The sequence below is a fragment of the Canis lupus genome, chromosome 18, assembly GCF_011100685.1.
Source record: "Canis lupus familiaris isolate Mischka breed German Shepherd chromosome 18, alternate assembly UU_Cfam_GSD_1.0, whole genome shotgun sequence".
Lineage (NCBI taxonomy): Eukaryota > Metazoa > Chordata > Mammalia > Carnivora > Canidae > Canis > Canis lupus.
In genome coordinates, this window is record NC_049239.1 from 39,420,305 (window position 1) to 39,434,547 (window position 14,243).

Here is a 14,243-nt window from a genome sequence, read left to right on the forward strand (position 1 = left end):
TTGAATTCCTGCCAACTTGCTTCTTTTCTGGCCCTTGTCAATGCTCAGAACCAGGATGCTGGGAGCTGGATAATTTGGAAACCTGTCTGTTGCCTCATGGGCTCTCCTTGGACACCAGAGGCTGCCCAAACTGCCCCCTATTCAGGTGCTGCATGTTTTCTGACGGTCCTCAGGACAACTAGGCTGTTGACTTCCCATCCCTGTCCCCTCAGACATCCCCCCCTTCCCCTCCTGCCTAGTTGCATCATGCCTGAGTCTGCCTGAACCAGGATCTGGGAGATGGGAAAGGCACCAACATTCATTTGGAGACAAATCTGCAGAGGAGCTGCAAACTTGTTTCTGGAGTCGGATTGGCACTGCTGCTTTCTTGCTGAGTGACTTTGGTAAAGTTACTTATGTGTCTGTTTCCTCATCTATGAAATGGAGGGAAATTATTAAACTCAGAGGATCTTTGAGATGATTAAATGCACTAGTCCGTATGAAGCGGCTAGAGCCGTGGCCAGCACATGGTAATAATACATCCTAGCTGTAATAATAAAAACACGTATTCTTCTAATTCAAATCTGTCTCTAAAACTTCTGCTTTCCCACTCTATCACACATTGCAGAAGTATTCCTTGATGGAAAGCCAATCTGAGCAGATTAACTTTGATTTTTCTTTTTATTCTGCTGAATTCACAGGGGATATTGGAGGAGGGTATTTTTAGGAGGCCTTACTGAGAAGCATAGCAGGTGGCCAGATGGTAATGACAGGAAGCATGGTCCCTTCTGTCTGCAAGAACAGCTGAGTGGCATTCAGGTGTGTAACAACATAAACTACATTTCTAGGGACATCCTATTAGGTCTAGGTGGAAGAGGGGGCACTGTGGAATCTTGCCGGGGAGTGTAGAGTCTGGGAATATCACAGAACCAGACCACCATCCCCAGTCCCGTCCCCTAGGGAGTCCATCTCCACATGCTGCTGACATCTGGGAGTTTACCCCGGGCTTCTTTATCAAGGCTTTCCTCCAGGGGGTGACGATGAGGTCATACCTTGATGATGTTCTGTGACTTGTGTTAACAATGTTGACTCCTTGTTTACTAAATCACAGGCATTGCCAGAAAAATCAAATTATGCCCCTGGTGGTGATAATATCTCTGTGGGGAAGGAAATCCCCTTGGCTGTAAAGTTTCTTCTGGGGCTTTCGTTTGTCTGCTTTTGTTTTGATTTCATTTTTTTTTTTTTTTTTGAGAGGGAGAGGTGGCTAATAGATGTTTTTCCATTTCTTAGCCACTCAGTATCTGCTGCATTTCCCAAGATCATTTCCCAAATTTTCGTGGTATAGGAACCATCCATCCCAATATGTGTGGGTTTTGATGGGAAAATGATTTCCAGTGCTCACCTTTGGTGAGGGGAGCCAGGGAGGATCAGTCACTTCTTACCCTACTCTTAAGAAAAGCTAACTGTGGGAATTATGTCTCACCCCAGACAAACAGACACTCCTTCCCTGGGACTTTAAATATCTAGTCTCTGACTGGGGGCATGGAGGTGGTTGGAACACCTGCCACTGAAAACTAAAACTAGAGAACCCATGGCGTGGTCTAAGCTGGGGCTTAGACAGTCTACCCACAGTCTACCCTCTCTCTTGGGGCCACCTTCAACTTTGATCCACTTACCCTAGAGGTTGTAAAGTTAATACCTTCACAGTTCAGGTAAGTGTCTTACATATATGAGGTGTTGAGATGAAAGACAGGAGAAGGATTGAGTCTGTGAGTACAGGCCCATCCTAAATGAAACGCACATCCTATGTTTTTGAGTCTAACTCGGCATCTGAGATTGATAGTGTTCTTGTACTTGCTTAAAATATCCCATAAATACTGACATCATATCATCCAGACTGTATGTCTTGGAGTTCTTCTTGTTCCCCAAAGGGGCCTCCAAATCCTTTGTCAGATTGTGGGACCTCATTTGGGGATCAGCAAATTGTATCCTAGTAGAAGTAGCAGAGGCCTTTGGGCAGGGAGCTCTGAGCTGGGGGTGGAGCGGTACTCAGGTGGCTCTGTGCAGGGCACCAAGCTGTGCTTGCCAAATGGTGTGGGAGTGGGTGCTGGGAGCACCTGTCACTGAGGCCAGGAAAGACATTGACCGTCATGGCATATTGAGTCACCGTGGCTTTCAAGAAGGAAGTTTATGTCTCCTCCGTGTAACAACGTGAGCACTAGCAGGCTGGGGCTGATTTAATGGCCCTATGGCCTGGGAATCTGGCACTTTCTTTCTTGTTGCTCTGCCGTCTTTAAAATGCATGTCTCATCTCGTGGCAAAGATGGCCGGTTTGGCTCCCATTGCCACATGGATCTTTCTGGGAAGCAGCAGTGGAGAGAAGGCAAAGATGTTTCTTTTCTTTGAGGGCCTGACCACAGCTTCTGCTCACAGGGCATTGGCCTCCACCCAAACAGTTGGGCACAGCTAGCTGCAAAAGGAAGATTGGGGAAGATGGTTTGTAGCTGGGTGGCCACGTGCCCAGAGAAGACATCTGCTCACAGAAGGGAGAATGGAGACTGGGGAGATAACTAGCAGTTTCTGCTCTGACACTTACGTGCATGGCCCCTGGCACCTGGTAACCCTTACAAATTGCAGTTGCATTTGTAATTGAATCCTCCTAGCCTCTGCCCAGAGCAAAATGTCTAGGGCTGCCTTTTATGTTTTTCACGCAGAGGGAGGTTAAATGACTTGTACAAGTTTCTTCAGGAATCATCAATGGTAGATCTTCAGGCACTAGGCAGGCAGGGAGAGGGGATCTTTTCTGCCTTTCTGTTGTCCTACTGAGGCAGACTCCCTGTTGAATGTCTTGGTCTCCACTGCTTATTCTCCCTTTCAACTGAGCTTGAGCAGAGACATTCAACCTCCCTTTCGGTGATGGCATCCTGAGCAGAGGCCATTGTCCTTTTTTTTTTTTTTTTTTTTTTTTTTAAGACTTATGTATTTATTTTTAGAGACTGTGGGTGCAACTGAGATGCCTGGCGAATCACTTTCCTACAACTCCCTTTGACTCCATTCTCTTTTGAGATATGACTCCATTCTCTATGATCGCTAATCTCCGTTGCCCATTCAATGAATTAATTAATGGAGTGATTTGCTTAACTTGATTAGGCTCCTCCAGAGCCCTTGCCCACTTCACTTCCTTTTGTGAGTGGGGAAACTGAGGCCATGGATGTTAAGCCACCTGCCTAATTGAGTAGGAGCCTGTGTGGATGTGCACCCTTGTGGGATGGTGGATTGGTTCTCTCTCTTTTCTCCTTTATCTTCTTTCTCTTCCATCAGGGAAAAGCTGAGCATGGTGTGCTTCAGGAGCCTTCCAGAAGGCTGCATTGATGAATTCCTACTCCTTCTCATATGAAGAGCTGGGGCCTTCAGACCTCAATATGTAAAGAGAAGCTAAACATGAAATCAGCTGCACTCAGGTTCACAGAAATAGCTCAGCCAGGCTGCTCCTCCGCCCCTGGCCTCCCATCCTCCTTTCCTTCATCTTCTGGGTCCTCCATTCCAGGCCTGCCTCACCTGACTCTTTCCTCCCGTCTTTTCACTCATTTGTTCTCTTTATCCTTCCCATGGGCCCAGCCTCCCTTTCTGCACTTCCTTCCCAGCTTCTTACCTTCTCTGCCTTCCTGACCAGGCTGTGGATGGACAGATAGGGTGCATCCCTCATCACCCATCCCAGACTGGAACTACAAGGGGCTTATTATGGAATTATTTCCAGGTTTTTCAAAGCCCTGAGGATCCCTGTGTGCTGGGGTAGAAGGTATGAGGATGGCAGGGAGGCTTAAGCTGCAGGGGCTGTGCTTTGGGCTTTGGACCCACACTGCCAAGGATTCAAGAACCAGCCCTATGTTGGGCTAGTGATGCAACCCCTCTAGGTCTCAATTCCTTCATGTGGAGAAAGTCAACAATGCCATCCATCTTACTGGGTTGTTCGGAGGGGTGCATAGGTTCATACAGGTACCTAGCTCAGAGAAATCCTGTCATGATCACCAGCCTATGAGTCCTAACAACCACTGTGTGGTACCAAGGCAAGGCCTGGGCATGAGTGAGAGAGTGGGCATGGGGCTGTCTGGGAAAAGCCCTGTGACTGAGTATAGGAGGGGACAGTTGGGGTGGCCCAATGAGGTAAGCCCAAGCTCAGACCAGCCTTGGATTCTCAGCATTCTTTCCATAGCTGTGTGACCCAGGTCCTAGGGAAAGACATTTCTAGGGCTCAGAGCTTACACCTGTGAACTGAAGATGCAGATGTCCTGGTTTTGTGACTCAGGCTTGCGCCTTCTCTGAGATAATGAATGCATGGGGGTTTCACAGAGCTTGGTGGATATTTTGATATATTAACTATGATCACTAACCTCCGTTGCCCACTAACCATGTGTTGGGGATGGTGTTGAGTGCTTTATGTGGATTAACTAATGATATGTTCACAATAATCCTACGAGCAGCCTCTACTACCTACATCCTCACTCCCATTTCACATATAAGGCTTACATTAGTTAAATACCTTGTCCAGAGCCACACAATGAGGAAGTAGGATGGCCAGGATTTGGACTCAGGGCTTTGGCGTCCAAAGCCCACCAACGTGACATGGAATTATATTGCCTGCTAGTTTGAATACCCCATGGGCTCCTCTTAGTATCGGAAGGGGGAACTGCTGACTTGCTGCGGAGATCAGAGCTGGAGAGATGATCCTCAGCAAGAGAAACCAAGGATGGCTTCCTGGAGACAGTGGCGCCAGATCAGCTTACAAAGATGAGTGGGATTTGGCACAAGGAGATAGGGTCAGGGACAGCCTCCCTCCCAGGCCAAGAGGAGAGCTTGTGCAAGGCTCAGAAGTGGGGAAGTGCCAGGAACGTTCTTCCTCCAGAGTCACTGGACTACATGGGAGCTGTTATTGTCAATATACATTTTTTTTTGTGTGTCCAAATCCAACAATTGCCAAAAGGGCCCGAGGGACACTTGGGTAAAAGGGCAGTTGCTATGACCGGCAGTCAGGGGCCCCATTGGCCATGTTTCTAAATCAGGGTTTCTCCATCTCAGCACCACAGACCTTGTGGATCAGAAAAGTTTTGTGGCAGGGGGCTGCGTGTGTACTGTAGGAGGTTGAGCTGTCTTCTTACCATCCCACCTGTGGAGTCAGGACAGCCCAACGTGTCTCCTGACATTGCCAGACGTTCCCTGGGGGGCAAGACCACCGTGGTTAAGAACTGCCATCCTGAATGCAGGTGGGGGCAGAGTGGGGAACATGGGCTGGGGAGGCAGGACACCTGGGTCCTCATACCAACAAGTTAGTGCTGTGTGATTCAGGGCAAAGTATTTCCCTTTTCTTGACACTGCTGTCCTGGACAAAAAGTAAGGGAGCCGTTTGCTGTGGGCGACTCCTGAGGGATCTTTCTACTGGCCCAGATAGGCCCCAGAAGTGTGAGCAGCAGCTCCAGCTGCTTGTTGCTACTTCATTATGCGGTGTAGTGACATCCACACCTTCTGTGAGCCTGTTGTCCCCACTGGGCAAGCTGGCAGCAGCTGGTTCTCTGTCTTGCTTGAGGCCGGGCTCACCACTGCCTCCCAGAGCAGGTGTGTGAAGGGCTCTTGGTGTCACTTTGCACAGCAGCACCCGGGTGACATCCCTAATTATAGTCAGGAAGGGTAAGCTCAGGAGGTGGATATGGCTCGGGAGGTGGGGACAAAGTGTTCTTGGGTGTGAGAACATGATTAGCACCAGAAAGCAGGCCAAGTGGGCCTGCTGACATCATTTCCTGAGGTCCCAATGGAAGAAGGTGGACCCTTCCCTTTCTTTAGAAGAAACTCCTTTCTCGCCTTTACCTTTTGTCCTGGGAACCTGGCAGATGTTCCAGGTGAGAGGAAGGCCATTGGGGGCTTCGTCTGGCTTTGGAATTTAGAGTCACGGCAGGTAATTGTGGGGTGGGGGTGCTGAGAGATTCCTCCCTTATTATCAGGAGCTGCTTCACTGTGTGGAAAACGGTGGGGGTCCCCTATAGGCCAACTGGGGACAGACTTGGTGACCTTAGGCCATGGGTCTCAGCTCTACCCTCTGTAGGATGTCAGCACTGAAAGCCTCTACCGGACAGGACTTCTGGGGTGACCAAGGACTTCATGTAGGTGTCTCCCTGGGCCTGTGGTTGGGGAGCAGGAGAAGCCAGGCTCCAAAGTGCGACCAGCCTTTGTCATGTGCTGTTCTTGGCCTCCCGTGATCCTGGGAGGGAGGTGTTCTTAAGCCTGGTGTTACAGATGAAGCTCAGGGAGGTTGGAACAATGAGCCCAACATCTCTTGGTCTTAGGTAGAGAAATGGTTCAAGTTCTAGAGGAGGATTCCCGCCTGGACCGATTCCAAAGGAAAGGGCTGGAGATGCCCTGTTCTGGCCTCTGAGAGTAGGCCAATGGCTCCCTCAGCCTGTCCCTAGGAGCCTGGAGCAGAACCTCTGAGTCTGCTGTTTCCTGTAGGCCTCTATCAAGAAGACAAAAAAGAACAGTCATGTGGGTGAGGGATGAGCAGATAAGGGGGCAGTGATGGAAAGAGGGCCATTTGATAAGTGATTGGGGGGCCCAGAGGAGGCGGGTGTGGGGAGGCTGGGGGGGCAAGAGGGAGATAAGGGGAAGGGGGAGATGAAAGGGGACACCCTCCTCCCCGGAGCCCATGATGGAGGGGATGGGCAGATAAGGGGCAGGGTGAGGATGGCCTGTGCAGAATGGGGGCATGGGCATTAGGGGAGAAGGAGGAGATAAGAATCCAGAGTGGGATGGAGGGAACACACTCAAAGATAGACCTGGGCTAGTGTGGCTCTGGTGCCAAGGGCTGACCTGCATGTGGACTCCTGTGGGATCTCTTTCTCTTTATTCTCCAATGGAGCCCTGGCTTTTCCTAGCCCATGACTCTCTTTCATCTGTGGGCTGCAGATATCACAGTGGAGGAGGCGGGGCTCCAAGGAGGCCCAGCCGTGTCCTTCATTAGTGAAGGCTCTGGACAAACTCATTCCTGCCCCCTCATCCACATGAGAATTCCCTCCGTCCCTCAGAACTCTCTTCCTTCCTTCCTTCCTTCCTTCCTTCCTTCCTTCCTTCCTTCCTTCCTTCCTTCCTTCCTTCTTCCTTCCTTCCTTCCTTCCTTCTTCCTTCCTTCCTTCCTTCCTCCCTCCCTCCCTCCCTCCCTTCTTCCTTCCTTCCTTCCTTCCTTCCTTCCTTCCTTCCTTCCTTCCTTCCTTCCTCCTCCCTTCTTCCTTCCTTCCTTCCTATCCCTTCTTCTTTTGTTCCTCCTTGGCTTCCTCCTGGCACTCCGCCCCGGAGGTCACTTCCTCCCGCCTCCCGTCCAGCAATGAGAGAGTGAGGTCCCTGCCTGCCTCCCTGCCAGGGTGACCTATCCCAGGCGGGAAGCAAGGGGCCTCCCAGGAAGAAGTTTAAGAATCTTCATCCTTCCCTTTCGCTTCCAAGAATCCCCCCTCCTCCCGCCATTCTCCCTTCCTTGCTTCCGGGTTGTACCTTCCCTTGGAAGGAAGTGTCCTTCCTCCTCCCCCCCTTCCCGTCTCCTTTGGCTTTCCTTCCTGGCAGGAGGAGGAGGAAGAGAAGATGAAGGGAAGGAGGAGGACGTGCTGAAGGACGGCATGTAAGAAGGAAGGCCACTGGAAGGAAGACCCGACCGCCCTCCATCCCTCCCTCCTTCCTTCCTTCCTTCCTTCCTTCCTTCCTTTCTTCCTTCCTTTCTTCCTCCCTCCCTCCCTTCCTTTCTTCTCTCTTCCTACACTCAGCACTCACAGTGTTAAATTCTGGTCCAAGTTCTGGGGACACAGTAAAAGTTGCTGTATCTTCTGGCAGGTAGAGACTGGATATTAATAATCAAGTAGACAAATAAGGTGCATTGAGATCGCCATGAAGAAAATCGAATTGTGTCAAGAGATAGGGCTGGATAGGAGGTGGTTATGCTGGGTTGGCTGGTCGGAGCAGGTGTTTGTTGGGGATGACCTGGGAACTGGGACCTAATGACGAGAAGGAAGGCAGCCTGAGAGCCTGTGAGAGAGAGAGACCTGTAGGCAGAGGGAGCAGCCAACACACAGGCCCTGAGGGGGAGTGTGCTTGTCCTGTGAGGCTGGAGAGGTGGAGAGGCCAGAGCATGAGGAACTGAGTCCAGGTTTTATATCAAATATAAGGAGAAAGGTGTCAGAACATCATTGTGACCCTGGGGAAATGCATTCCCTTCTCTGGGCTTCGGTGCCGTTTTGTGAGATGGGAGAAGGAGACTCGGGGATCCCTATGGTTCATGGACATTTGAGTAGAGTCAACCCCCTTTTCACACCTAATTTTACCATGCACAATAGTACACAGGTGCATAAGTTCAAATCTTGACCTTATTGTTTAATTTGTGTGTGACTTTCAGCAAGGGGCTTAACTTCCCTTCTAATGTCCTCATTTGTAGAATGGGAATAATAATAGGACTCACCTTATGGGGGAGGCAATGGGATAATCATGTAAAGGATTTAACTCAGCTCCTGTTGCCACATACACAATTATCACTGGTGCCAAGGACACTCAAATCCTGACCTCGAAGTTAGACCAGTCTCCTGAGCCTGGGCCCAAATGTACTGATCGATCATTCCTTCCTGGAAACCTGTGTCACGTTGGCACATCCAACTAAACATGATCAAAATCACTCACCATCCCCCTCACTCCTCATTTTCTCCCTTGTCCTGTTTCCTCCTCACTGGTCCCTTATCTTGGTTCATGGCACCGTGAGTCTCCCAGACACTCATGCTCAATCTCAGAGTTATCTTGGTCTTCTTTCCCCACATCCAATCAATCGTCAAACCCTATCTCTCGGACTCTCATCCTTTCCTTCATTTTCATTCCTAATGCTTTCCTTCAGGCTTTCCTTACCCTCACCTAGACTATAGGATAATCTGAGAACTGGGTTCCTGCTTTGTTTCTTCCTCCCTCTCCCCATTTCTGCCATCCATCACCACTGCTTTTCAAACACTGTTGCCAGTGTGACCTTAATGCATATCTCCAAGCAGGTCACTTTTCTGCTTAAAAGTCCCCGTAACTCCCCATCCGCTCATGGACCCAGGAGAAAACCCATGGCCTCCGTTTGCCTTCATAATCTTTCCTGGTGTGATTCATACCTACTCTTCCAGGGCCTTTCCATCATCCTCCCCTAACACACATTAAACCTTCATAGCACCTGTTGGCTCAACCATCTTTGGGCACACCTTACTTCTAGAGAAACTCAGGTTAGGTTTTTTCTCATTGCCCAGAATCTATTCACACTCTGGTGATGCTTGTTCAAGTTCATCCATGCTTACAATTTCAACCAGCACCTTTTGCTTTGTGGAGTCTCCCCATTTGTCCACACCATGCTGCCCTGCTAGGTCCTGTCTCTCCCCTATGTTTTCCATTGCCTTTTCCCAAAAGCACCTACAGTTCTCTTGAACTCTTATGTATCCATTCTTCTCCCTTTGTAGGCTTGTGAATTCCTGGAAGATGGGATCTCTGTCTTGCTCACCTTTATATTGTTGGTTAGTAGCAATAGTTAAAAAAGTCTGCTAAGTCTCTCAATGTACCATGGCTGAAATAGGATGCCTGATTCCATCACCCCACCTCACCCCTGAGCAATTCTGTTCTTCCTCCAGTCTTCCTCTTTTTGGTTGATGGTACCACCAACCACCCAGTTCCTCAAGCTCAAAACCTGAATCTCGTCCTTGATTCCTCTCTTTCTCTTTCCCCCCTCCTATAGTCGCTTGCCAAGTTAGCTCTATCTCCAAAATCCGTTCAAATTTGTACACTTCTCTTCACCTCTCCTGCCCCCCTCTTCCCTGGACTCACACAATGAGTTCTGGGTGATCTCTTTGTATCTGTTCTTGCTGCCTTATAGTTTATTTTCCTCTCTGAGGCAACAGTGTTATTTTAAAATGTGCATCACATTATATCATCAACTGACTTGAAACCCTCTGATTGTCTCCTATCACATGGAATTATACATCGACGTCTTACCCTGGTTTACAGAGCCTCACACACCTACCTTCTCTAATTCACATATTGCACTACTGTCCCTGGTGTCCACGCCACTTCTCCAGCCACGGTGACCTTTTCTCCAATATACTAAGCTTGTTCCTGTCCCAGGGCCTTTGCACTGTTACCTCTACCCACACTACAATTCTTCCTGGCCTTCATGTCTCTTTTTATAATTTCAATTTTAGCTTAAGTATTATAATTTCAGGGATCCCTGGGTGGCGCAGCGGTTTGGCGCCTGCCTTTGGCCCAGGGCGCGATCCTGGAGACCCGGGATCGAATCCCACGTCGGGCTCCCGGTGCATGGAGCCTGCTTCTCCCTCTCCCTCTGCCTGTGTCTCTGCCTCTCTCTCTCTCTCTGTGTGTGACTGTCATAAATAAATAAAAAATTAAAAAAATATTATAATTTCAATTAAAATTCAATTTTATAATTCAATTATAATTGAATAATTATAATTCAATTTTATAATTCAATTATAATTGAATAATTATAATTCAATTTTTATAATTTCAATTTTATAATTTCAATTTTAGCTTAAATATTATTTCCTCAATCTGAATTACCCACCCAATCCTTCTACCATACTGCTCTACTTTAGATCTCTGCATTGCACTTATTACTATGTGATTAATTTGTTATTATGTTTTGCTCTGGCTGTTTCCATTGTGCTAGAAAGAGGCTATGAGATTAGGGGCTTTAGTCTTGGTTATCACTGTATCTCTGGAGCCTAGAGAAATAGTGCTTTGCACATGATGCAATTTTATTAAACAAATAGGAATAATAATTAGTACCGTTCCTATATTGAACTATGTGTCTATTACCACCTCGTTATATAGTGGGAAAAAATGGGGTAACAATATTGATCTTGTAAGGATTAGAGATGATTCATGTAGGCTGTTTGCATTGTGTCTCCTTTTCAGCTGTTTCTTTGAAAACGATGTGTGGTTGTATTTCAAGCACACATCTTATAGTCAGCGTATAGTTGGATTTTGCTATTTTACTGATCTGTCAATTTGGTTGACTTTTTTAAAGCTATCTTTTTAAAGTTTTTTTTTTTTTAGTGGCTAATTAAAAAACTTAATTTTGCAACTTAATTTTGGTAAAATAGAAAACATTTTATCCAATAGAACTTCATATACTTCTCCTCTGTGCTATCATTGTCATATGTATGACATTTATTTATGTTATAATCCAACACCTCAGTGTCACAATTATTGCTTCACATAATCTTATGTCTTTTAAAGGAGCTAAAAGAAGAAAAGAGAAAAATAGATGTATACTATATTTTATATTTGCCCAATATTTACAGTTTTTGGTGCTCTTTGTTTTTTAGACTGTTGTTATTATTATTTGTAGATTCTAATTAGCATCTGGTGTCCTTGTACCTTTAATATTTCTCATAAGAAGGATCTGCTAGCAATGAGTTCTCTTGGTCTTTATCTGGGAATGTCTTTATTTCACCTTCCATACTGAGAACTGCTTACTTGATTTTAGAATTCTTGATGACAGTTCTTTTTTCTTTCAGTACCTTGAATATATCTTTCCGCTACGTTCTGGCCTTCATTGTTCCTGATGGGAAACCCGCCATTAATCATATTGTTGTTCCTTTGTAAGTGATGAGGTAAATGACTTCTGTTGCTTTCAAGATTTTCTATGTTTTTGGCATTCAGCCATTTGAGTACTATGCGTCTTGGCGTTATTATCTTTGTGTTAGCCCTTTGGGTGTGCACTGAGGAGTTTTGCCAATTATTTCCACAAATATTTTTTTTCTGACCTTTTCTCTGTCTCCTTTCCTTCTATCATATATGTGCATCAAGGAACTGTCCTATTGTGGTATTTTACCATCCTACCATATGGACACAATGGGCCATGCAAACCACATGTATTTTTTCCAGAATTTTTCTATTTATGTGCAATCCTATGTATGTGTACAACATTTTTTTTTTCTCCGAAGTAATTGAGGTGGTACCATTATACTATTCTGTAGTTTGCCATTTTTGGTTTTGCTTTGTTTTTGTTTTTAAAGTATACATCTTGGGCAGACTTCTATGCCAGGAAATACAGACTTTTTCACTCATTAAAAAAAATCTGTGTGATTTTTCGAGGTATAGATATACCATAATTTAGTTAGTAAGTCCGCATTTGATCTTTTTATTTTAAGCCTTCTCTAGATTAGAAAATTAAAGCTTACCTGACAAGCAGGAATATCCCTGGTCATTCCTCAGACGGGACTTAACATCCTTTTGGCACATGCATTGAATAGCCACTGTGAGCAAGGCTCCCCTGCAGAACATGCTGTGACAAACATTAAGATAGCATATTTGTCCAGATATACAAATGATTGCCATGCAAGGTAGATGATGGCTGGTGGCAGAGAGGGGCAGAGACTATTCTGGGACACATTGGAGAGAGGGAGAATGGGAGGGAGAGAGAGAAAGAGAGAGAAATGAAGTGATTTTTCTAGCTTAAGGGGCTCAGGAAAGGAGCCGTGGTGTTGGTTAGACATGGTTGGACATTCGAGTTAGATCAGAAATGAAACAGAGGAGGGGTCTTTTGAAAAAGGCTGTTCTGGGAGGAGAGAACAGGTGCACAGACACAGACAACGGCCTGTGTGGGGAAGAGAAGCTGGCTTGAGCATCCTGCGTTTGAGGGAGAGCATGGATAAGAAACTGGTAGAGAAGGCTGAAATCAGGTGGCAAGTGGTATTAAGTGCCAGTCCCAGGAAATGAGCAAGGACTGAGGACTTTCATAAGATTTCTGCTTGTCAAGGGTCTGTTATAAGATTCAAAGGAGTGGTTCCTAGAGTAGAGGTACTTCCCAGAGGAAAACCTCTTATATTAAAAGCAAACCTCAAGACATTTGTTATAGAAACTCGCCTCTCTTTCCTCCTACTTCTGTTATTTGGGCCTGTTACTCTCATCTGTTTGTCCCGGTCGGCTATTCTACAGAGCCTGGGCTGAGGCTGACCACGGGCCCACACTGCCTCCCTGTGCCGAGTTTGTGCATAGCACTCAGCAGAGCCGCTCCCTTAAGCTGTAGAAGACTCGAACTCAGGGGGTCAGTCCTGTCCCAGAGACTTACCACTGTCATTTGCTCAGCTTTTCAGATGGGCAGACTGGCTTCATTAACAAAGACATCAGGATGGACACTCATGTTCCCTTCACACAGAGTCACATGGAGGGGAGCAGAGAGGATCTATCTTGAGGACCTGTTTCTACTTGCCTCCTGGGCTTTAGGCAAGGGATGGAGACCTCTGTTTGCTTCCGTTGGCCTCCTGACCTCATGGCATGCTGTGCCTTAAGTGATGGTTACTGTTTTGACCAAGGGGAGTATTTTTACTCCCTTTTTCGGTCTTCACATTCCTCCCTAATCATAATGAGAATTTATGAATTTGTTTCTCGGTCTTTGGGAGGACTTCCTATGAGCAGAACAGGACAACAAAGATAGGTCAAAACCATCCCTAGCACATAAGGGATGTTTCCTCACTCCAAAAGTTAACATTCCATGTCTTCAGCTGGACCTCAAGGCCCATCAAGAACTGGCTGTACTTTCCTTTCTGGCCTCAACTCTGACACTTCCCCTCTATGCATCATGTGCTTCAATCAGAAAGCATTCTGAATCTCTGCCTGGAAGACATTTTGCCCAGTATTTATTCTGTCCCACACTCTCCTTCTAGAGGGCACCTGCATACCCATCCAGACTCAGACCTAATCCAGCACCTTTGCAGTGTTTCCTGAGCCTGAAGTCAATCACCTTTCTGGAGTGCAGTGATTCATATATATCTCATCTCAGTCTTCTTGGTACCTATGATGGTGGCCTGGCATATTGCAGGCTCTCAGTGAATGTTTGTGGGTGAGTGCATAAGCTGTCCTGGGCCCATGATCTGGGAGGTGGATGGTGACTTGACAAGGTAGAGGTTAGAGAGAAGGAAGCAGCAAGAGAGCAGGTGCATGAAGAGGACCTAGTGTGCTCCTGCCCTCCCAACACCAAAGAAGAGAGAGGACCACTCCTTTCCCCCTGCCCATTGTATTGGGTTTCCTGACTAGCTCCAGATCCTCCACATCAAGTCCCACTGAGTTCACACCTGTAGCTTCATTAACTCCACCCACCACCAACCTGGGATTGACTTTGACAGCCAAGTGCCCTGGATTGTGGTGAGAGCCCCTGACCATCTCCTCACTGAGGCTCAAAGACCAGGTCCAAATCCAGGAAC